The sequence below is a fragment of the Nerophis ophidion genome, linkage group LG25, assembly GCF_033978795.1.
Source record: "Nerophis ophidion isolate RoL-2023_Sa linkage group LG25, RoL_Noph_v1.0, whole genome shotgun sequence".
Taxonomy (NCBI): domain Eukaryota; kingdom Metazoa; phylum Chordata; class Actinopteri; order Syngnathiformes; family Syngnathidae; genus Nerophis; species Nerophis ophidion.
The window spans coordinates 37,574,561-37,602,060 of NC_084635.1; the positions used below are offsets into that span (position 1 = coordinate 37,574,561).

General features: G+C 42.1%; 1 long non-coding RNA gene across 1 annotated transcript in view; it reads left to right on the top strand.

The window, feature by feature from the left end:
• The window catches only part of LOC133543010 (uncharacterized), an 87,230-nt gene that overhangs the window by 488 nt on the left and 59,242 nt on the right, over positions 1-27,500 (top strand). The gene's annotated exons all lie outside the window — the stretch shown is intronic.

Consider the following 27,500-nt stretch of genomic DNA (forward strand, 5'->3'; position numbering starts at 1 on the left):
TTAGTGCTGAATAAACTTCACTTTATGTTGCTGCTGTGTAATGTGCTTGTAAAGATTACACAGTAAAAAAGGGTGTTTAGCCCAACTTCTCACCAAGTCCCACCCCAGAAAACACTTGGCTCTCCAAGTGCCACCATCGTGACCAACATTAGTAGCGTAGTGGGCCTGGGTATTTAACAAAAACAAGGCATAGGTGTTATTCAGCAAGTATACCATATTTTCTGGACCATAGGGCGCACTGGTCTATTTTTGATCTTTTTCATATATAAGACGCATCGGATTATAGAGCGTATTAAAGGAGTCATATTTTATTAAATTTTTTTCGAAATGTAAAACACTTCCTTGTGGTCAACATAACATGTGATGGTGGTTCTTTGGCCAAAATGTTGCATAGATGATGTTTTACAGATCATCTTCAAGCCGCTTTCTCACAGTCGATTCTGGATGCGCCACTTTGGGGGCGGTCTTATTTACCTGGCTCACCTTCGACAGCTTCTTCTCTCCGTCATCTTTGTTGTAGCGGTGTAGCGTGCAAGGACGGGAGTGGAAGAAGTGTCAAAAGGTGGAGCTAACTGTTTTAATGACATGCAGACTTTACTTAAATCAATAACGGAGCAGCATCTCCTCATCCGGCAACAACAACGCCAAAAATGTCCATCCATCCATCATCTTTCCCTTATCCGAGATCGGGTCGCGGGGGCAGCAGCCTAAGCAGGGAAGCCCAGACTTCCCTCTCCCCACCCACTTCGTCCAGCTCTTGGACATAGTCTTCCGAACGTGTCCTGGGTCTTCTCCGTGGCCTCCTACCGGTTGGACGTGCCCTAAGCACATCCCTATGGAGGCGTTCGGGTGGCATCCTGACCTGATGCCCGAACCACCTCATCCGGCTTTTCTCGATGTGGAGAAACAGCGGAGCTCCTCCCGGATGGCAGAGCTTCTCACCCTATCTCTAAGGGAGAGACCCGCCACCCGCCGGAGGAAACTGATTTCGGCCGCTTGTACCCGTGATCTTATCCTTTCGGTCATAACTCCAAGGTTATGACCATAGGTGAGGATGGGAACGTAGATCGACCAATAAATTGAGAGCTTTGCCTTCCGGCTCAGCTCCTTCTTCACCACAACGGATTGATACAGCGTCAGCATTACTGAAGACGCCACACCGATCCGCCTGTCGATCTCACGATCCACTCTTCCCTCACTCGTGAACAAGACTCCTAGGTACTTGAACTCCTCCACTTGGGGCAGGGTCTCCTCCCCAACCCGGAGATGGCACTCCACCTTTTTCTGGGCGAGAACCATGGACTCAGACTTGGAGGTACTGATTTTTATTCCGTTCGCTTCACACTCTGCTGCGAACCGATGAAGTGAGAGCTGAAGATCCCGGCCAGATGGAGCCATCAGGACCACATCATCCACAAAAAGCAGAGACCTAATCCCGCGGCCACCAAACCGGATCCCCTCAACGCCTTGACTGCACCTAGAAATCCTGTCCATAAGAGTTATGAACAAAATCGGTGAAACAGGTCAGCATTGGCGGAGTCCAACCCTCACTGGAAACGTGTCTGACTTACTGCCGGCAATGCGGACCAAGTTCTGACAGGGAGCGGACCGCCACAGACAGTCTGATACCCCATACTCTCTGAGCACTCCCCACAAAACTGTCCGACCCGAACCCTCTAATAACAAAAGTTCCTTTGGTGAATAATATAAATTCACTACACCAGTATGTTTTAGAGCTTTCATGGTGAGTTTACTGACAGATATAAGTAAGAACTTTACAATACTATATATCGGAAATGGCAACAGCGGAAGATGAATGTCCCATAACAAGAAGATAGAGAAAAATAAGAAGCTTATCGACTACTGTGTGGGCACAGACTAATAAGGCGGAAGCGCACCATTTTTCAGGATTAATGCAGATCCCAAATACAGATCAGCAGGTACCAGAAGGAAAGAAAATTTGCTTTTGCATAACATTGCCAAACAAAACACCAGATATTATGTCTTACCTTATACACACATAATGCTGCCATGATCGGAGTCATTCCGCGTAGACGTTCTCGTCAACTTCCGTCTGTGCAACGAATGGGGAAATGTGGTATGCATGTATGTATGTATGTATGTATGGATGTATGGATGTATGTATGGATGTATGGATGGATGGATGGATGGATGGATGGATGGATGGATGGATGGATGGATGGATGGATGGATGGATGGATGGATGGATGGATGGATGCAAGTCAGCACATTTGTCGTTTTTTTGTGTGGCAGAGTCCATGCATGCATGTATGTATGTATGTCGTAAAGCAAGTCAGCACATTTGTCGTTTTTTTGTGTGGCAGAGTCCACAGAGACCCTCCTCAGAGTAGCTTAGTGCCAGAGAAAGCCATACAGACCCCGCAGGCCATGACAGAGGTGTCATTCCACTAGTTGGGAGGCGATGTATCGTCCCAAAAGTTATGAAAAGTTACTTAATATTTATTTGATTATGAACACGTCTGGCTGAAGCAGGGGTCTCAAACTCAATTTACCTAAGAGGCCGTTGAGTGAGGGTAGGCTGCAGAATCACATTTTTACCATGTGACAAAATGCGTTAACTACTTCTATCAACCAATCAATCAATCAATGTTTATTTATATAGCCCCAAATCACAAATGTCTCAAAGGACTGCACAAATCATTACGACTACAACATCCTCGGAAGAACCCACAAAAGGGCAAGGAAAACTCACACCCAGTGGGCAGGGAGAATTCACATCCAGTGGGACGCCAGTGACAATGCAGACTATGAGAAACCTTGGAGAGGACCTCAGATGTGGGCAACCCCCCCCCCCCCCCCCCAGGGGACCGAAAGCAATGGATGTCGAGCGGGTCTAACATGATACTGTGAAAGTTCAATCCATAGTGGCTCCAACACAGCCGCGAGAGTTCAGTTCAAGCGGATCCAAGACAGCAGCCAGAGTCCCGTCCACAGGAAACCATCTCAAGCGGAGGTGGATCAGCAGCGTAGAGATGTCCCCAACCGGTACAGGTGAGCGGTCCATCCTGGGTCTCGACTCTGGACAGCCAGTACTTCATCCATGGTCATAGGAGAAAAAGAAAAGAAGCGGCAGATCAACTGGTCTAAAAAGGCTAGAGTATACAAATGAGTTTTAAGATGAGACTTAAATGCTTCTACTGAGGTAGCATCTCAAACTGTTACCGGGAGGGCATTCCAGAGTACTGGAGCCCGAACGGAAAACGCTCTATAGCCCGCAGACTTTTTTTGGGCTCTAGGAATCACTAATAAGCCGGAGTCTTTTGAAGGCAGATTTCTTGCCGGGACATATGGTACAATACAATCGGCAAGATAGGATGGAGCTAGACCGTGCTTTAGTGACTGAAATACTATTGGCACTAAGCCATTCTAAAATGACATGTAAAAATGGTATATTTTCACACTGATGTCCGCAGGAAATGGTCACATACACGTCCGCTTGCTTACAGGAAGTGGCTCTTTGTGTCTCTCAATGAGTGTGCCACAGACTACAGGTTTGGAGGCTTCAAATGCCCTACAGAGGGTTGTGATAATCATGTTTTTCCCGCTGGCCCTGTCAGTCCTACAAATTAACGGAGGATCGTATCCCAGTACTTCATTGCAGAAAGGACACTTCTGGCTCCGTGCAGCCCTTCAAGCCTGTCATGCCGGAGGATGTTGCAGAAATCAAAATATTTTCCACAGAGACTCCAAACTCTCCACGTCTGTCACCAATGCTTTCATCTGCGAGGCGAATATGACAGACGAGATGTTCTTTTCTAAGCAAACGCCAATCTGGCCGCACAAAGCCAGGCAGTGAGCACAGAGTTGGGTCCTGATTCAACACTCATGAAGTCTGCTTTGGATTCATTGGAGAGAAACTTTGTATTCAGCTACACGTCCGTTTGTAGGACTCTGGCTCCTGTTCCTTCTTTGCCCAAAAGAGTAAACAATGGTCCTACTGTGCCTTCTGCCCCCAACTCTACTAGCATACTGGCCTGTCTCCTGGTATCTCCTCCATGGTTTTGACACTGTGCTCGGAAACCTTCTTGTCCCTGCACATGTATTGGCTGCTGATACAGCCTCATGCTACCAATCACTGCTGAGCACGCTACTTGGAAAATGTCGTGAGCTGACTCACAAGTACGTCTAAATTAATTGGAGCTTCACGACTCTGAAGCTATCAACCAGAGAAATGTAGCTAAGCTAACCTACAACAGAATGACAAAAATAGCTTTTTTTTCAAACGTCGAACAAACTTCATTCCAAGTCATCGCTGTATGGTGTAACTGTGACAAAAACAGATCCGTTCAATTTCTTATTCAAGTTTATTGTTCTTCGGTCAATTCTCAACAAAGCAAGCAAACAGTTGTACATTCATAGATTGAAAATAAAAAATGTTACAGACCGAAAGGGTTTAGGCCAGGGGTGCCCATTACGTCGATCGCGAGCTACCAGTCGACCGCGGGGGGTGTGTCAGTCGATCTCCAGCCAGGCTTTTGAAAAAAATAGACCTAAAAATGAGTGATCATCAATCTTCACCAAGACGTCACTTAAATGACATTCACGGTACCGGAGGGTCTTGTGAGATGACGCTGGCTGCTGCAAGATCATTATTATGAAAATATGACCGAGAGGAAGGCGGGAAACACTTTTTATTTCAACAGACTCTCGCGCCGTACCTTCCGTCAAAACTCTAAAGGCCGACTGCACATTTCCTATCTTCACAATAAAAGCCCTGCTTCATGCTGCCTGCGCTAACTAAATACAGAGTCTCGGAAAACTGGCGTGCACGAGCGATCCCTCAGAAAGCTGGCGTGCACATCACTTGTGCACGCCAGCTTTCCGAGACTCTTATTTTGTTAGCGCAGGCGGCATAAAGCAGGGCTTTTATTGTGAAGATAGGAAATGTGCAGTCGGCCTTTAGAGTTTTGAGGGAAGGTACGGCGCGAAAGTCTGTTGAAATAAAAAGTGTTTCTCGCCTTCCTCTCTGTCATGTTTTCATAATAATGAACTGGCAGCAGCCAGCGTCATCTCACAAGACCCTCGGGTGCCGTGAATGTCAATCAAGCAAGCTACGGAATTTGCCGCCAATGTTTTTCTTGTAAAGTGTATGGAAGCTGGATGAATTAGATGCCAAAAACCAACCACTTTCATGTGGTATTGTACAGAAAGGACAACTTTTTTTCTCCTCCATTTGAAAATGTGGGCGTTATCATCATTACTGTCTGATTCCAATCAATGCAAGTCATCAGAATCAGGTAATACACCAACTTATATTCTTGTCTTTGTGAAAGAAAGACATCTATATGTGTTACACATGCTTGTATTATCATTAAACACATTTAACTTGTTTACAAAAATGTCTCTTTCATAAATAAATAAATATAAATGATATATATAAATGAGGTAGATCCCCTCGAGTTGGTCAATTGAAAAGTAGCTCGCCTGCAGAAAAAGTGTGGGCACCCCTGGTGTAGGCTGAAGTTAAACACTTATTGCGCCTAACCCTATAAACAATTTCAAGTACAAAATAAACTTCCGAAAGTTATAAAATGTCCTTTGCACAACTTATTATAAATACACATCATAAACAACATGAACGTAGTTCAATTTTATACACAGTACAGGCATGTGAAATATCCCTGTGTACATATAGACCTTTGCACTAATTATATATACAATATATACAAACAATTGTACTTCTATTATTATTTATATCTCTTATTGAACTAAAGTAACCTCTTTGTTTTCTTTTGCATTGCTAAAGTATTCCTGCTGTGGATCTGTAAGTCTGTTTGGTTAGTCCTGCCATAATCTACACAGATACTAAATGATCCATTTAAATTGATCATAACAAGTTTGTTTGTAGAAAAGACAATACATGCACAAATGAGTTCAAGTGACACACTTTTCCGATTCTCCCGTCCTCTCATATTTCATAGCACTTTTTAGCTTAAGTCCTTACACACACACACACAAAGTGCCTGGAATTTTAGGACGCAGTTGGCTCTCGTTGCCCCTCTAGTTTGGCCGTGTGCCCCTCGAAAGAATGATGTGAGCCACAGCCACATTCCCAGCAGGCACAAGACACTAAAACAACGTTGAGTACTTGTTGAATTATGTCCTGGCATTGAGAAACTCAAACATAACATTGAAATATAGAGAGTTGGGTCGAAGATAATACCCAGATTCTTTACCGTGTCGCCTTGTTTGTTTGGTTGTCAAATGTTAGAGTTGTATTATTAAATAGAGTTCGGTGTATAGCAGGACCGATAATCAGCATTTCCGTTTTTTTGGCGTTGAGTTGCAAAAAGTTAGCGGACATCCATTGTTTAATTTCATTAAGACACGCCTCCAGCTGACTACAATCCGGCGTGTTGGTCAGCTTTAGGGGCATGTAGAGTTGGGTGTCATCAGCATAACAGTGAAAGCTGATACCGTATTTGCGTATGATGTCACCTAGCGGCAGCATGTAGATGCTGAAGAGTGCAGGGCCAAGGACCGAACCCTGGGGAACTCCACACGTTACCTTAACGTAGTCCGAGGTCACATTGTTATGGGAGACACACTGCATCCTATCAGTAAGATAAGAGTTAAACCAAGACAGGGCTAAGTCTGACATACCAATTCGTGTTTTGATACGTTCTAATAAAATATTATGATCGACGGTATCGAAAGCAGCGCTAAGATCGAGGAGCAGCAACATAGATGACGCATCAGAATCCATCGTTAGCAATAGATCATTAGTCATTTTTGCGAGGGCTGTCTCCGTGGAGTGATTTGCCCTGAAACCGGATTGAAAGGTTTCACATAGATTGTTAGACGCTAAGTGTTCATTTAACTGCTCCGCAACAATTTTTTCAAGGATTTTTGAAATAAAGGGAAGGTGAGACACCGGTCGGTAATTTACCATGAGGTCAGGATCGAGGTTAGGTCTTTTAAGAAGAGGATGAATAACCGCTTTTTTGAATGCTAGGGGAACACTGCCCGAGGAGAGTGATAAGTTTATAATATTTAGCACTGATGGACCTAATAATTCAAAGAGCTCCTTGACATTAAAAGCGTTACTAAAACGGCCTTCTTTCATCTCCGTAACATCGCTAAAATTCGCTCCATTCTGTCCACTAAAGACACTGAGATCATTATCCATGCGTTTGTTACGTCTCGCCTCGACTACTGTAACGTATTATTTTCGGGTCTCCCCATGTCTAACATTAAAAGATTACAGTTGGTACAAAATGCGGCTGCTAGACTTTTGACACGAACAAGAAAGTTTGATCACATTACACCTGTACTGGCTCACCTGCACTGGCTTCCTGTGCACTTAAGATGTGACTTTAAGGTTTTACTACTTACGTATAAAATACTACACGGTCTAGCTCCATCTTATCTTGCCGATTGTATTGTACCATATGTCCCGGCAAGAAATCTGCGTTCAAAGGACTCCGGCTTATTAGTGATTCCCAAAGCCCAAAAAAAGTCTGCGGGCTATAGAGCGTTTTCATTTCGGGCTCCAGTACTCTGGAATGCCCTCCCGGTAACAGTTCGCGATGCCACCTCAGTAGAAGCATTTAAGTCTCACCTTAAAACTCATTTGTATACTCTAGCCTTTAAATAGACTCCCTTTTTAGACCAGTTGATCTGCCGTTTCTTTTCTTTTTCTTCTATGTCCCACTCTCCCTTGTGGAGGGGATCCGGTCCGATCCGGTGGCCATGTACTGCTCGCCTGTGTATCGGCTGGGGACATCTCTGCGCTGCTGATCCGCCTCCGCTTGGGATGGTTTCCTGCTGGCTCCGCTGTGAACGGGACTCTCGCTGCTGTGTCTTGGATCCTCTTTGGACTGGACTCTCGCGACTGTGTTGGATCCATTATGGATTGAACTTTCACAGTATCATGTTAGACCCGCTCGACATCCATTGCTTTCCTCCTCTCTAAGGTTCTCATAGTCATCATTGGCACCAACGTCCCACTAGGTGTGAGTTTTCCTTGCCCTTATGTGGGCCTACCGAGGATGTCGTAGTGGTTTGTGCAGCCCTTTGAGACACTAGTGATTTAGGGCTATATAAGTAAACATTGATTGATTGATTGAAACAACATGCTTTTTGACGACTTTTATTCAGTGTTGGGTTCTGACCTTGATTTGACCATTGAAATTTGGTCATTTTTCAACTAATATTCTACAACACAAATATAACGTAGAAACAACATGCTTTTTGATGATGTTTAAACAAAGACAACAATATAAAGTTGTCTTTATTTTTCAGTTATCGTGCCGTTATTTTACCAATCCAGTAGATGTTTCTCCGTGTGGCCCCTGGTCTAGAATGAGTTTGACACCCCTGGTCTAAGTCATTAAAATGTTAAAAACAAGTCAAATTATATGTATATTTTTTTATTTAACGCTTACAGTAAATCTCTACAGTATATCAACTTTAGGTTGGTATAATGTTTTGCTATGTCCTCATTTTCAATACAACGCAACTGTAAAAAATGTTCATAACATTGGAGGCTAGCAATTTGTGTTTTGTGGTAGTGTGCTTACAATTATGCTTCATAAAACTTGCTGAATTGTAAACTTAAAAAAAGGATTATATTTTCTAATTTCTCTTTTTTCCACCAAAAAACTTTGTTTTTTTATAATTAAACTGAAATATGCTGAAATATGCAGTATTTCCCCCACTGCCCAAAACATTCAGAAAACAACGTTTGATGTGAAGTATTTAGAGCCTTAAAAGATCAATAATACAGTGCACCATTGATTTTAATTCATTACTATTTTTGAGTAATCACAGTGAAAAGATAAATAAAATCTGGGATCCAAAAGGTGCCCCACTCTTAAAGGGATACATTTTTTTTACTTTTTTTTTTTTTTTTTACTTTCAAAACTTAAGTTACGAGTTTAACTTCAGATATATCTGTCATTTTTTTGTTTGAACTATTATTTAGTTTTTTTACGCTCTTTTGTCAAAGAAAACAATGTTTTTGTATGGCAGCCACACAATATATGCAATATTTTGCACATAAAACATTTTGAAGTGAAATATTTCAAATAATTGGAGCCTTGAATGGGTCAATAACTCATTATAACATTTATTTATTTATTTATTTTTTGGAGCAATGGCGAAAAAAAATAAAGATAGACAAACAAACAAAATTAAAGCTGCAAGCAGCGTTGGTCGGGTCCGCCTTTGGTTGCTGCCGCCGCTTCTCAAACCCTGATCTTAGTCAGACCTATATAGAGGTTTTTGTTTCATGTCTCTACGACATTCCTAACAGAAGTTACAAGCAGTTTTGCCTGGGTATTTTCCTAGGGGGCGTTAGAGCGCAAATTTGATTTTTGGGGTTTGGTTTTTTATCAGATGGCAATTTTCGCCAGCCCTGATGTGTGTCTAAAATTTGGTGAGTTTTGAAGCATGTTAAGGGGGTCAAATTACAAATCGGCGTTTCTGGATGTTGTTGATAAATGGCTTTCGCTTGGCATAGTAGAGCTTTAATTTGCTCTTTGAAGCATTTTAAATGGGTCAAATTACAGCTCAAAGAGGCAAAAATGACATTTTTTAGGAAACTTTGCGCAGGGGTCCTTTGAAGGCGCGTAAAATCAAAACCGGAGCAGTAATCAAAACTTTATTGGACAGTTTTAATCAAAAGGGTTCAATCTCTCTCCTGTGTGAGTTTGAAGCCGAAACGACAAGCGCCCTCGAAGGAGTTTACGTTTGAAAAAGGTGACGGGTTTTTACAAAACTTTTATTTTGAAGGGGTAATTTTTACCTTCCTGTTTATTTTTGCCGAAGGATGTCAATTATCTAAATGTAGGTCTAGGTGAGACCTACATAGAAGTTTTTGTTTCATGTCTTTCCGCCATTCCTACTGGAAGTTACAAGCAATTTTGTTTGTGTTTTCTTCCTAGGAGCAGTTTTTTCTGTGTTTTATTAAAAAAATGCGCTAGAGCGCATTTTCTGATTTTGGGGTTGTTTTTTTTTCATTAGATCGCAATTTTTGCCAGTCCTGATGTGTGTGCCAAGTTTGGTGAGTTTTGAAGCATTTTAAGGGGGTCAAATTACACCTCAAAGAAGCAAAAATAGCATTTTTTGCGAAAATTTTGCTTTGAATGGGGTTTTGCTAAATTTTTGCTGATTTTTGCCCTAGAAGGTACAATTATGAAATGTAGGTCTAAGTCAGCCCTATATAGAAGTTTTTGTTTCATGTCTTTACGACATTCCTAACGGAAGTTACAAGCAGTCTGGTTTTGTTTTTCCTAGGGGGCGCTAGCGCGCAATTTTGATTTTTCTGGTTTGGCTGCCTAATAAGTTGGGAAGGCATGCCAGACCGATGTGTGTGTCAAATTTGGTGAGTTTTTAAGCATGGTAAAACAGCCTGCATGCTAGCTTTGTGTCAACATTGTTACTTTTTCTAGTTAGATTTCACCTCAGTCCACTTTTTTTAATGTTTTTTTTTATTTTTGCAATAGCATTTCTAGAATGTGTGGCGGGTCGGTAAACAATTAGCTGCGGGCCACATTTTGGACATCTCTGATATAAACAAACGGCATTGGTGAATCTACACCTGACATCCACTGTAATGATACCAAGTACAGGAGCGTATCTTGTCGATACTACTATGACTACATTGATATTTTTAGCATCACAAAATTTTATTTCATTTCTTAAAAGTTTATATTATTTTTTTAAACTCGGGAAACATGTCCCTGGACATAGGAGGACTTTGAATATGACCAATGTATGATCCTGTAACTACTTGGTATCGGATTGATACCCAAACTTGTGGTATCATCCAAAAATAATGTAAAGTATCCAAACAACCGAATAATTAATGATTATTACATTTTAACAGAAGTGCAGATAGAAGATGTTAAGAGAGAAACTAAGCAGATATTAACAGTAAATGAACAAGTAGATTAATTATTAATTTTTTACAGCTTGTCCTTAATAATATTGGCAAAATAAAAGATTGGAAAATGACACAATATGTTACTGCATATGTCAGCAGACTAAATTGTTTACTTACTACTAAAAGACCAGTTGTCTTGTATGTTCACTATTTTATTTAAGGACAAACTTGGAATAAGAAACATATGTTTAATGTGCCCAAAGATTTTTACTTAGAATAGAGCCAATAATGCAATTTTTTATGGTCCCCTTAAAAAAAAAAAAATCTGAATACATTTTGGTACCGGTACCAAAATATTGGTATCGGGGCAACACTAGATATAATACAGGGCCTGGACTTTGGTGTGTGTGTTTTCTCGAGATGTCAGTAAAGTTGGATCGGACATGGCTTGGAGGTAAACACATGATTTTATTTTAACTCTAACAAAAGGTACAAAACTAATGGCGCGCACAAAGGCGGCGAACAAACTTGACTAATAAAACAAAAACTAGCACTTGGGCAAAAAAACTATGAACATGAAACAAATAAACACTTACTGGGACAAGAATACACAAAACTCACTTGGCAAGAAAACTATGGCAGCATGACATCGGGCATCTGGTCAGGATGCCACCCGAACGCCTCCCTAGGGAGGTGTTTAGGGCACGTCCAACCGGTAGGAGGCCACGGGGAAGACCCAGGACACGTTGGGAAGACTATTAGATTTATATCGCGCTTTTCTATTGTTATATAATCAAAGCGCTCACAGAGAAGTGGGAACCCATCATTCATTCACACCTGGTGGTGGTAAGCTACTCAGTAGCTACAGCTGCCCTGGGGTAGACTGACGGAAGCGTGGCTGCCAGTTTGCGCCTACGGCCCCTCTGACCACCACCAATCATTCATTCATCATTCATTCACCGGTGTGAGCGGCACCGGGGGCAAAGGGTGAAGTGTCCTGCCCAAGGACACTACGGCAGTGACTTTGAAATCCATAGGTGGGAAGTGAACCTGCAAACCCTCAGGTTTCTGGCACGGCCGCTCTACCCACTACGCCATGCCGCCCCAGAGACTATGTCTCCCGGCTGGCCTGGGAACGTCTCGGGATCCCCCGGGAAGAGCTACACGAAGTGGCTGGGGAGAGAAGAGTCTGGGTTTCCCTGCTTAGGCTGTTGCCCCCGCGACCCGACCTCGGATAAGCGGAAGAAGATGGATGGATGGATGGATGGATGGATGGATGGACAATGGCATGAGTAGTAAGGATATCACACAGCATGGGTGTCCAGGAGGTAATGTCGCCAGTCCGACTGCCTGGCAACTGCAAGCTTAAATAATACCAACCTGATAAGTGACGGGTGCGCGAGCTTAAAACGTGAGACAGGTGAAACTAATGAGTAGTCATGGAAACAAAACAAGCAAGAGTGCACAACCAGGAACTAAAAGGAGTCCAAAAAACAAACAGCACATGGCCAAACAAAAAGATGATCAATCAGACATGACAGAGATGTGTTTAAGGGTGAGAAATACCTGGGAAAATAGAGTAGCACCCGCATTAAAAAGCTATTTGGCGTCGAAAACAGCCACGCTACCAATAAACTAGTTAAACTAGTATCGGCGCTCCTGCTACTAATCATGGCTCGGGGAAACATTGACAACCGGAAAAGTGAGGAAGGGATCTTTGGATCCTCGTTGCAAAAACCTTTTCTTAACAGAGGCCGTCCTGCGAGTCTGTTCAGTTTACACAACAGCACATTTCCTCGCTTGAAAGGTTTGAAAACAAATGTCGAACGCCAAGTTGAGGATAGCATATTTTCACGTTGAGGAGCAGCATAACTCATATCGCTGCATGAGGCAGAAATTATAAACAGGCTGGTCTGCTTCCTCCAGTCTTCAAGAAGTATTTCCTTTTCCTTTTGTGCTCCTCGTCTTTGTCTCCCGCACTTTGAGGAATTCCTCTCAAAGGAGTGTGTGGAATTAAAGCTTTCGCCAGATGACCTCATCTAATTTATTCCACCAAAGCTCACTGTACAAACCCTGTCTCCATATGAGTTGGGAAAATTGTGTTAGATGTAAATATAAACAGAATACAATGATTTGCAAATCCTTTTCAAGCCATATTCAGTTGAATATGCTACAAAGACAACATATTTGATGTTCAAACTCATGATGAACATTTATTTTTTTTTTGCAAATAATCATTAACTTTAGAATTTGATGCCAGCAACACGTGACGAAGAAGTTGGGAAAGGTGGCAATAAATACTGATAAAGTTGAAGCATGCTCATCAAACACCTATTTGGAACATCCCACAGGTGTGCAGGCTAATTGGGAACAGGTGGGTGCCATGATTGGCTATAAAAGCAGCTTCCCAAAAAATGCTGAGTCTTTCACAAGAAAGGATGGGGCGAGGTACACCCCTTTGTCCACAACTGCGTGAGCAAATAGTCAAAACATTTTAAGAACAACGTTTCTCAAAGTGAAATTGCAAGAAATTTAGGGATTTCAACATCTACGCTCCATAATATCATCAAAAGGTTCAGAGAATCTGCAGAAATCACTCCACGTAAGCAGCATGGCCGGAAACCAACATTGAATGACCGTGACCTTCCATCCCTCGGACAGCACTGCATCAAAAACCCTCATCAATCTCTAAAGGATATCACCACATGGGCTCAGTACACTTCAGAAAACCACTGTCACTAAATACAGTTTGTAGCTATATCTGTAAGTGCAAGTTAAAGCTCTACTATGCAAAGCCAAAGCCATTTATCAACAACATCCAGAAACGCCGCCGGCTTCTCTGGGCCTGAGATCATCTAAGATGGACTGATGCAAAGTGGAAAAGTGTTCTGTGGTCTGACGAGTCCACATTTCAATTTTTTGGGGGGAAATATTCGACATCATGTCATCCTGACCAAAGGGGAAGCGAACCATCCAGACTGTTATCCACGCAAAGTGTAAAAGCCAGCATGTGTGATGGTATGGGGGTGCATTAGTGCCCAAGGCATGGGTAACTTACACATCTGTGAAGGCACCATTAATGCTGAAAGGTACATACAGGTTTTTGAACAACATATGCTGCCATCTAAGCGCCGTCTTTTTCATAGACGCCCCTGCTTATTTCAGCAAGACAATGCCAAGCCACATCCAGCATGTGTTACAACAGCGTGACTTCATAAAAAAAGAGTGTGAGTACTTTCCTGGCCCGCCTGCAGTCCAGACCTGTCTCCCCTCAAAAATGTGTGGTGCATTATGAAGCGTAAAATAGGACAGCGGAGACCCCGGACTGTTGAAGGACTGAAGCTCTACATAAAACAAGAATGGGAAAGAATTCCACTTTCAAAGCTTCAACAATTAGTTTCCTCAATTCCCAAACGTTTATTGAGTGTTGTTAAAAGAAAAGGTGATGTAACACAGTGGTGAACATGCCCTTTCCCAACTACTTTGGCAAATGTTGCAGCCATGAAATTCTAAACTAATTATTCTTTGCAAAAAAAAAAATAGTTTGAGTTTGAACATCAAATATGTTGTCTTTGTAGCATATTCAACTGAATATGGCTTGAAAAGGATTTGCAAATCATTGTATTCTGTTTATATTTACATCTAACACAATTTACTAACTCATATGGAAACGGGGTTTGTAGATTTTTACAATAAGGTGTTTTTTATTTTTATTTTTTAAGTGTGTGCTTGTCTCCCTAAGCCCCTCTGCAGGGGTCGTGGCAAAGTCATCAGGTCGCCACACCGCCAGTTTATGAAGGATAATGTCTTGTTGTTTTTTTGGAGCAACATTTATTGAAAAGTCTTGTAGGAGGTTGAGCAGATCCTCACATCTCTCTCTCTCTCTCTCTTTCTCTCTCTCTCTCTCTCGCTTCCTCACGGCTTTCCACTGAACATCAGCTGAGTCGGCTTTTTTTCTTGCTAAGTGCCATGGGAAGCAGTTTCTTCTTCTTTGCGTCTGACATGTCAGGCAGAGTTTGAAGTGATGGCTCCCTTGCCTGAGACCGTGTCACAAATTCAGAGCACGGAACCTCGGTCGCGTTCAGTCTACCCGCTTCAGACCACTTGTTTTCATTTTTTCTTATTTACGTTTAAACCACTTTCTTGAGGTCTACATCAGTGGTCCCCAACCCTTTTTCTGCACCAGCGACTGGTTTAAGTGTAGGCATTATTTTCAGGGTCCGGCTTTCCACTCGTCCAGATAAACACAGCAAGAATAACACAACTCACTGTAACGCTGAATTAGTGATTCTTTGCAATGAAATACAGAGAGAAAGCAGCCTTTGGCTACAATCTGTCACTTATGTTAGATCCACTATGGACTGGACTGTCACTATTATGTTAGATCCACTATGGACTGGACTCTCACTATTATGTTAGATCCACTATGGACTGGACTCTCACTATTATGTTAGATCCACTATGGACTGGACTCTCACTATTATGTTAGATTCACTGTGGACTGGACTCTCACTATTATGTTAGATCCACTATGGACTGGACTCTCACTATTATGTTAGATCCACTATGGACTGGACTCTCACTATTATATTAGATCCACTATGGACTGGACTCTCACACTATTATGTTAGATCCACTATGGACTGGACTCTCACTATTATGTTAGATCCACTATGGACTGGACTCTCACTATTATGTTAGATCCACTATGGACTGGACTCTCACTATTATGTTAGATCCACTATGGACTGGACTCTCACTATTATGTTAGATCCACTATGGACTGGACCCTCACTATTATGTTAGATCCACTATGGACTGGACTCTCACTATTATGTTAGATCCGCTATGGATTGGACTCTCACTATTATGTTAGATCCACTATGGACTGGACTCTCACTATTATGTTAGATCCACTATGAACTGGACTCTCTCACTATTATGTTAGATCCACTATGGACTGGACTCTCACTATTATGTTAGATCCGCTATGGATTGGACTCTCACTATTATGTTAGATCCACTATGGACTGGACTCTCACTATTATGTTAGATCCACTACGGACTGGACTTTCACTATTATGTTAGATCCACTACGGACTGGACTTTCACTATTATGTTAGATCCACTACGGACTGGACTCTCACTATTATGTTAGATCCACTAGGGACTGGACTCTCACTATTATGTTGGATCCACTACGGACTGGACTTTCACAATATTATGCTAGACCCACTATGGACTGGACTCTCACTATTATGTTAGATCCACTATGGACTGGACTCTCACTATTATGTTGGATCCACTACGGACTGGACTCTCACAATATTATGTTAGACCCACTTGACGTCCATTGCATCCGGTCTCCACTTGGGGCGGAGTTTTACTCACATCTGCGGTCCTCTCCAAGGTTTCTCAGAACCATTCACATTGACATCCCACTGGGTTGTGAGTTTTTCCTTGCCCTTATGTGGGCTCTGAGCCGAAGATGTCGTTGTGGCTTGTGCAGCCCTTTGAGACACCTGGGATTTAGGGCTATATAAATAAACATTGGTTGATTGATCTGGTCCTCCACATCATTTATATGGCCCACAAAAGCCTGGAAATAATATGTTGTCAATAAAATACCTTATATTTTCTTTCTCTCCTTTCTTATTTTCTTACGTGTTATTTTCTCATATTAGGTTTTTTTTTCTAGTTTGACAGGGAACAAAAATAGTGTTCAATATTGCAAGAAATATTATATTTATCTAACTTTGTTGGTCAAAATCCAAACAAATACTTAAATACCTGCTTTACTTAAGAGGTTCCTTAAAGGGGAACATTATCACAATTTCAAAAGGGTTAAAAACAATAAAAATCAGTTCCCAGTGGCTTGTCGTATTTTTTTATGTTTTTTTCAAAATTTTACCGGTCTCGGAAAATCCCTAAATAAAGCTTTAAAGTGCCTTATTTTCGCTCTCTGCGAAGACACTGGCCATTTCCCTGTGACGTCATACAGTGCTGCCAATGTAAACAAACAATGGGAATACCACAGCAAGATATAGCGACATTAGCTCGGATTCAGACTCTGATTTCAGCGACTTAAGTGATTCAACAGATTACGCATGTATTGAAACGGATGGTTGGAGTATGAAAGTATTGAAGAAGAAACTGAAGCTATTGACGCTATTCATAGCCATAGCATGGCCGAATAGCTGCGTTAGCATCGCTGGTAAAAATGTGCGGACCAAACGATCAGGACTTTCGCATCTTGTGACACTGGAGCAACTTAAATCCGTCCATTGGTAAGTGTTTTTTTCGCATGGGTGGAAGAAAACGTAATATAGTTGCAAATGCATCTACAGGTTATCCATACATCTCTGTGCCATGTCTGTCTTAGCATCGCCGGTAAATAGCATGTTAGCATCGATTAGCGTAGCATGTTAGCATCGATTAGCTAGCAGTCACGTCGCGACCAAATATATCTGATTAGCGCATAAGTCAACATCAACAAACTCACCTTTGTGATTAAGTTGACTTTATCATTGTAAATGCATCTGCAGGTTATCCATACATCTCTGTGCCACGTCTGCTTTAGCACCGCCGGTAATTAGCATGTTAGCATCGATTAGCGTAGCATGTTAGCATCGATTAGCTGGGAGTCAACATCAACAAAACTCACCTTTGTGATTTCGTTGAATTTATAGTTGCAAATGCATCTGCAGGTTATCCATACATCTCTGTGCCATGTCTGCTTTAGCACCGCCGGTATATAGCATGTTAGCATCGATTAGCGTAGCATGTTAGCATCGATTAGCTGGCAGTCAACATCAACAAAACTCACCTTTGTGATTTCGTTGACTATCGTTGCAAATGCATCTGCAGGTTATCCATACATCTCTGTGCCATGTCTGTCTTAGCATCGCCGGTCGAATGTGGAGACACTCTGGCACATTCAATGGGGGTCTGGCGGCAGACACTTTGGCATCTTGGGGCCAGTGGTGCAACTTGAATCCCTCCCTGTTAGTGTTGTTACACCCTCCGACAACACACCGACGAGGCATGATGTCTCCAAGGTTCCAAAAAATTGTCAAAAAAACGGAAAAAACCAGAGCTGAGACCCGGTGTTTGTAATGTGTTGAAAATGAAAATGACGGGTGTGTTACCTCGGTGACGTCACGTTCTGACGTCATCACTACAAGACAGATAAACAGAAAGGCGTTTAATTCGCCAAAATTCATCCATTTACAGTTCGGAAATCGGTTAAAAAAATAAATGGTCTTTTTTCTGCACCATCAAGGTATATATTGACGCATAGGTCTGCTGATAATGTTCCCCTTTAAGCCAGCGGCTAACGTACTTTTGCAGTCGGCAGTGTTGTCGCCACTTCTTAATCACTAATCCTCGCCTCCATGGCGACAAAATAGAGTAAGTTTCTTCCAAGTTTCCTTACACACCGTCATACTTGCCAATCTTCGTTAAATCATTACCTTCTTTCCTTTCCCCCGAGAATAAACCCAGGAGTTGATTGAAAGGCAGAAGGCTTGTTTTCAAAGTGTTGAAATGTCAAGAAGAAATACATGAGCCATTAACTGGTGTGGCCAAGGAAAAGACACCCTGTTACACACCGGAAAGTACTTTTTTTTTTTGCAACATAGCGGTCACCGTGGTTTACCATGTATTGATTAACGTGGACCCCGACTTAAACAAGTTGAAAAACTTATTGGGGTGTTAGCATTTAGTGGTCAAATGTACAGAATATGTACTGTACTGTGCAATCTACTAATAAAAGTATCAATCAATCAATCAAAACATTGCTCATGCAAGAAGTCTGACTGCCCGTTGCTGTTGGATACAATATTCAAATTAATCTACAAAACTTATATCGATGTCCAAAATCGTTATTAGGGACAGAGGACCCTATTGAATTTATAAGGTTTTATTATTATTCTTCATTATACCGCCGCCGACTCTTTGAGCTGTAATTTGACCCCCTTAACATGTTTCAAAACTCACCAAATTTGACACACACATCAGGACTGGCAAAAATTGCCATGTAATTGCCATCATAGCTCGGTTGGTAGAGTGGCCGTGCCAGCAACTTGAGGGTTGCAGGTTCGATTCCCGCTTGTGCCATCCTAGTCACTGCCGTTGTGTCCTTGGGCAAGACACTTTACCCACCTGCTCCCAGTGCCACCCACACTGGTTTTAAATGTAACTTAGATATTGGGTTTCACTATGTAAAGCGCTTTGAGTCACTTGAGAAAAGCGCTATATAAATATACTTCACTTAATCAAAAAAGAAAAATCCAAAACTCAAAATTGTGCTCTAGTGCCCTCTTTGTTATTTATTACTTCGGTACTCTTGTCTTGCTCTGTATATTGTACAGTATTTTGTATTTTGTACTTCTATAGTGTTTTGTATATTGTACAGGATTGCTTATTATTTTTATTGGATAGTAGTCTGTTTATTTCAATGGTTAGTTTTTCCTTTTTATCTCTTATGTCGTTTATTTCACCCCATATTTGTTCCCACTACCGCACCTTAAGTTGGAGTCTTTAATCTCTTTATATGCAAATATAATGACAATAAAGTTCATTCTATTCTATTCTAGTAAGAAAGCCCAGAAAAAACTGTCTCTAACTTCCAGTAGGAACGTTGTGTAAACATGAAACAAAAACCACTATGTAGGTCTCAGTTAGACCTATATTTCATACACTCTGAACTCCCAGCTAAAATCGACAGGAAGTTTGCAATTCCCCCTTCAATACAAAAGTTGGCTAAAAAAAAATTCGCTTTTTTTCAAACATTATCTCATCTGAGGCCGTTTGTCCTTTCGGCTTCAAATAAGCAAGAGAAGAGAGATTGAACCCTTCTGATTAAAAGTTGATGAAATAGTTTTAATCACTGCTACAGTTTTGATTTTATCAGCCTTCAAAGAACCGCGGCGCTGAAAGCCATTTCAAAGATGGCCGCCGTGCGCAGTCACAGTGAGAGAGACGTTTTTTTCCCTAGCGTCTGCTGCTGTTGCGCACGCACCAACATTTTGGGGGGATGGCCAGTGACACAATATTAGAATAATATTAACACTAGTTTTGCTTCGCCGTCGTGTGAAATATTTGTTAAGATGGCTACAGGCTAGCTAAGGCTTATCCGGGCTTGGGTCGCAGGGGCAGCAGCCAATCATTTATATCGTCTTACCACGGAAAAACATGTTAAAACTATGGACTATGACAGAGTCAGATGATTGACGTGTTTGTTGTCAGGAGTCTGAATCCACCCTGCATTTGTTTTGGCATTGTCATATTGTGTCTTTGTTTTGGGTGGAAGTTGCGCCAGCGGCGTTAACCTAGAATTTCCACCGGGTCAAACTCGTCACGTCACGAGTGACACTTCACCTGTCATCATTTTCAAAATGGAGGAGGCTGAGTTCTATCATTAGAAATCGCATAAAGGGAAGAAAATTAAGAGCTATTCAGTAGGATTTAATGTCCAAGCTATTGAATATGCTAAAAAGAACAGTAAGCAGCTATGTTTTATTAATATACCGTAGCTGCGTGTGTCAAATATGAGTCATTAAATGACTCCCGCCTCCTGGTGGTAGAGGGCGCTAGTGATCCTTCTTGCGACTACTCGGCTGCAGAAGAAGTGACAACAAGCAGCAAGAGTTAATTTTTTCCTCTCGCTTGCACTTTTAACATGGAGGATTACATATATAAAATAAAACAGTTTTCTAAACTGGACTTTCATTCGAAGCAGGAGGTAGTAAAGGAAGATCTCCATCGAGACAGAGAGACTTTTAAAACTGAAGAAAGATAAGGAAGACTTCTATAAACAAGTTATCGATGCTTTTGATCAGAAGGAGCTGTGCATGGACTTCATTTATAAGTAAAGGTAAGACCATAATAACGTTTTTTTTAATTAAATGTGCTTTTCATGATGGTATCCTTACATCACACTCAAATTTATAAGCGCAGGTCTAAATTTACTGCATGCCTTTGGGAAGTGCCGGAGTGACAAGAGGTTTTAAGGAAATTCAAGGAAATACGGTAATTTCATAATAAAAATAGATATAAATAATGAGTCTGAGGGGGAGTGTTGGGGGGACATGCATCAGTCACGTGGGATTAGACAGTCTTTGTGTTTCATTTACGTGTGTGTGTGTCGGGCTGAATCTGTGACAAAGTTAGGGGCTTAATGAGGCGTGCAGGGGGGGGGGGGGGTCAGCGACAGAAGGCGGTCCCCGCCACTTGCCCAGTCATCCTCAAAGTGCGTCCCAGTTTGAAGTCCTTACACAATAACACCCCCCCCCTTTACACTTTTCCCTCTGATCTCCACTTTCCGTCATCTCTTTTGTTCACCGCCAGTATTGCAGTTCCTCTTCATGCAACCTTCTAGCTGTTGAGCAGGCGTCATTCAACCTTTTTGAAAGCAAGAGCTACTTCTTGGGTACTGATTAATGCGAAGGGCTACCAGTTTGATACACACTTAAATAAATTGTATTTCTGAAAAATGGGTATTTCTGTCTGTCGTTCCGTCGTACATTTTTTTCCTTTTACGGAAGGTTTTTTGTAGAGAATAAATGATGGAAAAAAACACTTAATTGAACGGCTTAAAAGAGGAGATAACACGAAAACAATGAAAATTGAATTTTGAAACATAGTTCATCTTCAAGTTCGACTCTTTAAAATTCAAAATTCTACCGAAAAACGAGGAGAAAAACTAGCTAATTCGAATCTTTTTGAAAAAAAAAAAAAAAATAAACATTTATGGAACATCATTTGTAATTTTTCCTAATTAAGATTAATTTTACAATTTTGATTACATTTTTTAAATAGGTTAAGAATCCAATCTGCACTTTGTTGGAATATATAACAAATTGGACCAAGCTATATTTCTAACATCCATCCATCCATCCATCTTCTTCCGCTTATCCGAGGTCGGGTCGCGGGGGCAACAGCCTAAGCAGGGAAGCCCAGACTTCCCTTTCCCCAGCCACTTCGTCTAGCTCTTCCCGGGGGATCCCGAGGCGTTCCCAGGCCAGCCGGGAGACATAGTCTTCCCAACGTGTCCTGGGTCTTCCCCGTGGCCTCCTACCGGTTGGACGTGCCCTAAACACCTCCCTAGGGAGGCGTTCGGGTGGCATCCTGACCAGATGCCCGAACCACCTCATCTGGCTCCTCTCCATGTGGAGGAGCAGCGGCTTTACTTTGAGTTCCTCCCGGCTGACAGAGCTTCTCACCCTATCTCTAAGGGAGAGACCCAAACTCTTTTGGGCCGCTTGTATCCTTTCAGTCATGACCCAAAGCTCATGACTATAGGTGAGGATGGGAACGTAGATCGACCGGTAAATTGAGAGCTTTGCCTTCCGGCTCAGCTCCTTCTTCACCACAACGGATCGGTACAACGTCCGCATTACCTCCAAGTCCGAGTCCATGGTTCTCACCCAGAAAAGGGTGGAGTGCCATCTCCGGGTGGGGGAGGAGACCCTGCCCCAAGTGGAGGAGTTCAAGTACCTAGGAGTCTTGTTCACGAGTGAGGGAAGAGTGGATGGTGAGATCGACAGGCGGATCGGTGCGGCGTCTTCAGTAATATTTCTAACAAAGACAAATAATTATTTCTTCTAGATTTTCCAGAACAAATATTTTAAAAGAAATTCAAAAGACTTTGAAACAAGATTTAAATTTCATTCTATCAATCAATTAATCAATCAATGTTTATTTATATAGCCCCAAATCACAAATGTCTCAAAGGACTGCACAAATCATTACGACTACAACATCCTCGGAAGAACCCACAAAAGGGCAAGGAAAACTCACACCCAGTGGGCAGGGAGAATTCACATCCAGTGGGACGCCAGTGACAATGCTGACTATGAGAAACCTTGGAGAGGACCTCAGATGTGGCATTGTCATATTGTGTCTTTGTTTTGGGTGGAAGTTGCGCCAGTGGCGTTAACCTAGAATTTCCACCGGGTCAAACTCGTCACGTCACGAGTGACACTTCACCTGTCATCATTTTCAAAATGGAGGAGGCTGAGTTCTATCATTAGAAATCGCATAAAGGGAAGAAAATTAAGAGCTATTCAGTAGGATTTAATGTCCAAGCTATTGAATATGCTAAAAAGAACAGTAAGCAGCTATGTTTTATTAATATACCGTAGCTGCGTGTGTCAAATATGAGTCATTAAATGACTCCCGCCTCCTGGTGGTAGAGGGCGCTAGTGATCCTTCTTGCGACTACTCGGCTGCAGAAGAAGTGACAACAAGCAGCAAGAGTTAATTTTTTCCTCTCGCTTGCACTTTTAACATGGAGGATTACATATATAAAATAAAACAGTTTTCTAAACTGGACTTTCATTCGAAGCAGGAGGTAGTAAAGGAAGATCTCCATCGAGACAGAGAGACTTTTAAAACTGAAGAAAGATAAGGAAGACTTCTATAAACAAGTTATCGATGCTTTTGATCAGAAGGAGCTGTGCATGGACTTCATTTATAAGTAAAGGTAAGACCATAATAACGTTTTTTTTAATTAAATGTGCTTTTCATGATGGTATCCTTACATCACACTCAAATTTATAAGCGCAGGTCTAAATTTACTGCATGCCTTTGGGAAGTGCCGGAGTGACAAGAGGTTTTAAGGAAATTCAAGGAAATACGGTAATTTCATAATAAAAATAGATATAAATAATGAGTCTGAGGGGGAGTGTTGGGGGGACATGCATCAGTCACGTGGGATTAGACAGTCTTTGTGTTTCATTTACGTGTGTTTGTGTCGGGCTGAATCTGTGACAAAGTTAGGGGCTTAATGAGGCGTGCAGGGGGGGGGGGGGGGTCAGCGACAGAAGGCGGTCCCCGCCACTTGCCCAGTCAGGGCAAGGAAAACTCACACCCAGTGGGCAGGGAGAATTCACATCCAGTGGGACGCCAGTGACAATGCTGACTATGAGAAACCTTGGAGAGGACCTCAGATGTGGGCAACACCCCCCCCCCCCCCTCTAGGGGACCGAAAGCAATGGATGTGGAGCGGGTCTAACATGATACTGTGAAAGTTCAATCCATAGTGGCTCCAACACAGCCGCGAGAATTCAATTCAAAGCGGATCCAAGACAGCAGCGAGAGTCCCGTCCACAGGAAACCATCCCAAGCGGAGGCGGATCAGCAGCGTAGAGATGTCCCCAACCGATACACAGGCGAGCGGTCCATCCTGGGTCCCGACGAGCGGTCCATCCTGGGTCTCGACTCTGGACAGCCAGTACTTCATCCATGGTCATCGGACCGGACCCCCTCCACAAGGGAGGAGGGGACATAGGAGAAAAAAGAAAAGAAGCGGCAGATCAACTGGTCTAAAAAGGGAGTCTATTTAAAGGCTAGAGTATACAGATGAGTTTTAAGGTGAGACTTAAATACTTCTACTGAGGTAGCATCTCGAGGGCATTCCAGAGTACTGGAGCCCGAATGGAAAACGCTCTATAGCCCGCAGACTTTTTTTGGGCTCTAGGAATCACTAATAAGCCGGAGTCTTTTGAAGGCAGATTTCTTGCCGGGACATATGGTACAATACAATCGGCAAGATAGGATGGAGCTAGACCGTGTAGTATTTTATACGTAAGTAGTAAAACCTTAAAGTCACAGATTTTCTGGATTTGCCAGAATATTTTTTGGGGAATTTTAATCATAAATTTGAAAAAATATTTCACAAATATTCTTTGACGAAAAAAACAGAAGCTAAAATGAAGAATTAAATTAAAATGTATTTATTATTCTTTACAAAAAAAAAAAAATACTTGAACATTGATTTAAATTGTCAGGAAAGAAGAGGATGGAATTTAAAAGGTAAAAAGGTATATGTGTTTAAAAATCCTAAAATCATTTTTAAGGTTGTATTTTTTCTCTAAATTTGTCTTTCTGAAAGTTATAAGAAGCAAAGTAAAAAAATTAATGAATTTATTTGAACAAGTGAGGAAGACTGTACGATCAGTGTCAGAGCTTGGTCCGCATTGCTGGCAGTAAGTCGGACACATTTCCAGTGAGGGTTGGACTCCGCCAAGGCTGTCCTTTGTCACCCATTCTGTTCATAACTTTTATGGACAGAATTTCTAGGCGCAGTCAAGGCGTTGAGGGGTTCCGATTTGGTGACCGCAGGATTAGGTCTCTGCTTTTTGCAGATGATGTGGTCCTGATGGCTTCATCTGACCGGGATCTTCAGCTCTCACTGGATCGGTTCGCAGCCGAGTGTGAAGCGACCGGAATGAGAATCAGCACCTCCAAGTCCGAGTCCATGGTTCTCACCCGGAAAAGGGTGGAATGCCATCTCCGGGTTGGGGAGGAGACCCTGCCCCAAGTGGAGGAGTTCGAGTACCTCGGAGTCTTGTTCACGAGTGGGGGAAGAGTGGATGGTGAGATCGACAGGCGGATCGGTGCGGCGTCTTCAGTAATGCGGACGTTGTACCGATCCGTTGTGGTGAAGAAGGAGCTGAGCCGGAAGGCAAAGCTCTCAATTTACCGGTGGATCTACGTTCCCATCCTCACCTATGGTCATGAGTTTTGGGTCATGACCGAAAGGATAAGATCACGGGTACAAGCGGCCCAAATGAGTTTGGGTCTCTCCCTTAGAGATAGGGTGAGAAGTTCTGCCATCCGGGAGGAACTCAAAGTAAAGCCGCTGCTCCTCCACATGGAGAGGAGCCAGATGAGGTGGTTCGGGCATCTGGTCAGGATGCCACCCGAACGCCTCCCTAGGGAGGTGTTTAGGGCACGTCCAACCGGTAGGAGGCCACGGGGAAGACCCAGGACACGTTGGGAAGACTATGTCTCCCGGCTGGCCTGGGAACGCCTCGGGATCCCCCGGGAAGAGCTAGACGAAGTGGCTGAGGAGAGGGAAGTCTGGGTTTCCCTGCTTAGGCTGTTGCCCCCGCGACCCGACCTCGGATAAGCGGAAGATGATGGATGGATGGATGGAAGTGAAGACCAAGTCTTTAAAATATTTTCTTGGATTTTCAAATTCTATTTGAGTTTTTTCTCTCTTAGAATTAAAAATGTCGAGCAAAGCGAGACCAGCATGCTAGTAAATAAATAAAATGTAAAAAATAGAGGCAGCTCACTGGTAAGTGCTGCTATTTGAGCTATTTTTAGAACAGGCTAGCGGGCGACTCATCTGGTTGGTGACCCCTGCTGTAGAGTCTGTGTTTTTTGATATTTCTACTTGGTAGGGGTGTGTGAGTGGAGGGAAGGCGGGACCTTGTGTTAATGACTGTAAAAGTGTAAAAGTGAATAGATTTTATGAGCAGTCGGCGTTGTAAGATAAACGAGGCGTTACCTCATTTCCACTTTGTCTTTGTGCACAATTAGCAGTCCTGCGGCGCGCCTGCTTGTGCAGGGCAGGACAGCCAGTGTACGTCAAAATGTCCTCCAAAAAGCACTCAAGGTCTCTATTTCCTTTGTATTTTACACGGCAGGCTGCGAGGAGCGAGCGGCTACACAACAGCTAAGCACACAAGCTAGACGTATGTAAGAAGTGTTATTTATTGAACAATAATGCAGCGTAAAACAGCACATTTGTTATTATGAAACAGGCATCAAGTCGTTATAATTGCACATTTGTTACGCATGCAAAGTATTTAATAGTAATTAGTCACAGGGAGATGCAAAGACTTGGAAAGAGTCCACAGCACCTTAAGAAAAAACATTAACAGACCTGACATAATAGAAATAGAAAAAAATGACATTCAGTATTAGAGGAAAAAAATGGACATATACAGGAGATGTCTGTAATATAATTATGTATATATATATATATATATATATATATATATATATATTAGGGCTGGGCAACGATTAAAAATTTTAATCGAAGTTAATCACACTATTTCTCCGATTAATCGCGATTAACTGCATTGTAAACGCAAAGCCCAATAATGAATTCAAAAGTAGTGTGTAGTGCACCTTTATTGGAATATTCTCCCACATGAACAAAAGCGCCAAAACATTTGTTGTGCAAACACAATTTAAATCAGTCCTTGTTAAACTGTAGCAGTTAAATAGCATATTTTATGAAAATCAACTCCAAAAATGTAAATACAAACATTTAAGCTTATTGCCACTGCCAGGGTATTTAAGTTATCCTGTTTGTTATGGAAAATAAATATAATCTACATACAAATCTCTGAGCCACAATCATAACATCTGAACAGGCAATTTCTGAGGTAACCGCAGAAACATTTTTTTTTATCAGGGATCTTATGTTTAAAAAACCTATATTATAGGTAGTGGGCTGTTTTAGGGAATTTTGGATCAAATTATCCGTAGTAGCAATATTATTAATGTTGTGTTTATTCTGTGTAGTGCACTTAAAATAATTATGACCATATCTAGGAATTGATATGATGGGAATTTTCCGATTGATTGCTTGGTGCTTTGATAAACTGAAGGCATCATATACATGGTACTATATTGTGATGTTATGAGCCAGGGAAAAAAAGAACTACCCTACCCAGCATGCAACAGGAGTGAGGAGCATGTATAGGTTGTGTCGCCATGACGGCATCTTGTATGTTGTGATATGCACGCTCTGAAAGCAAACGTTAAGAAGTCAGCCAACACTCCTGGTCTGCATTATTCATAAATAGACAGACAACACATATACTCC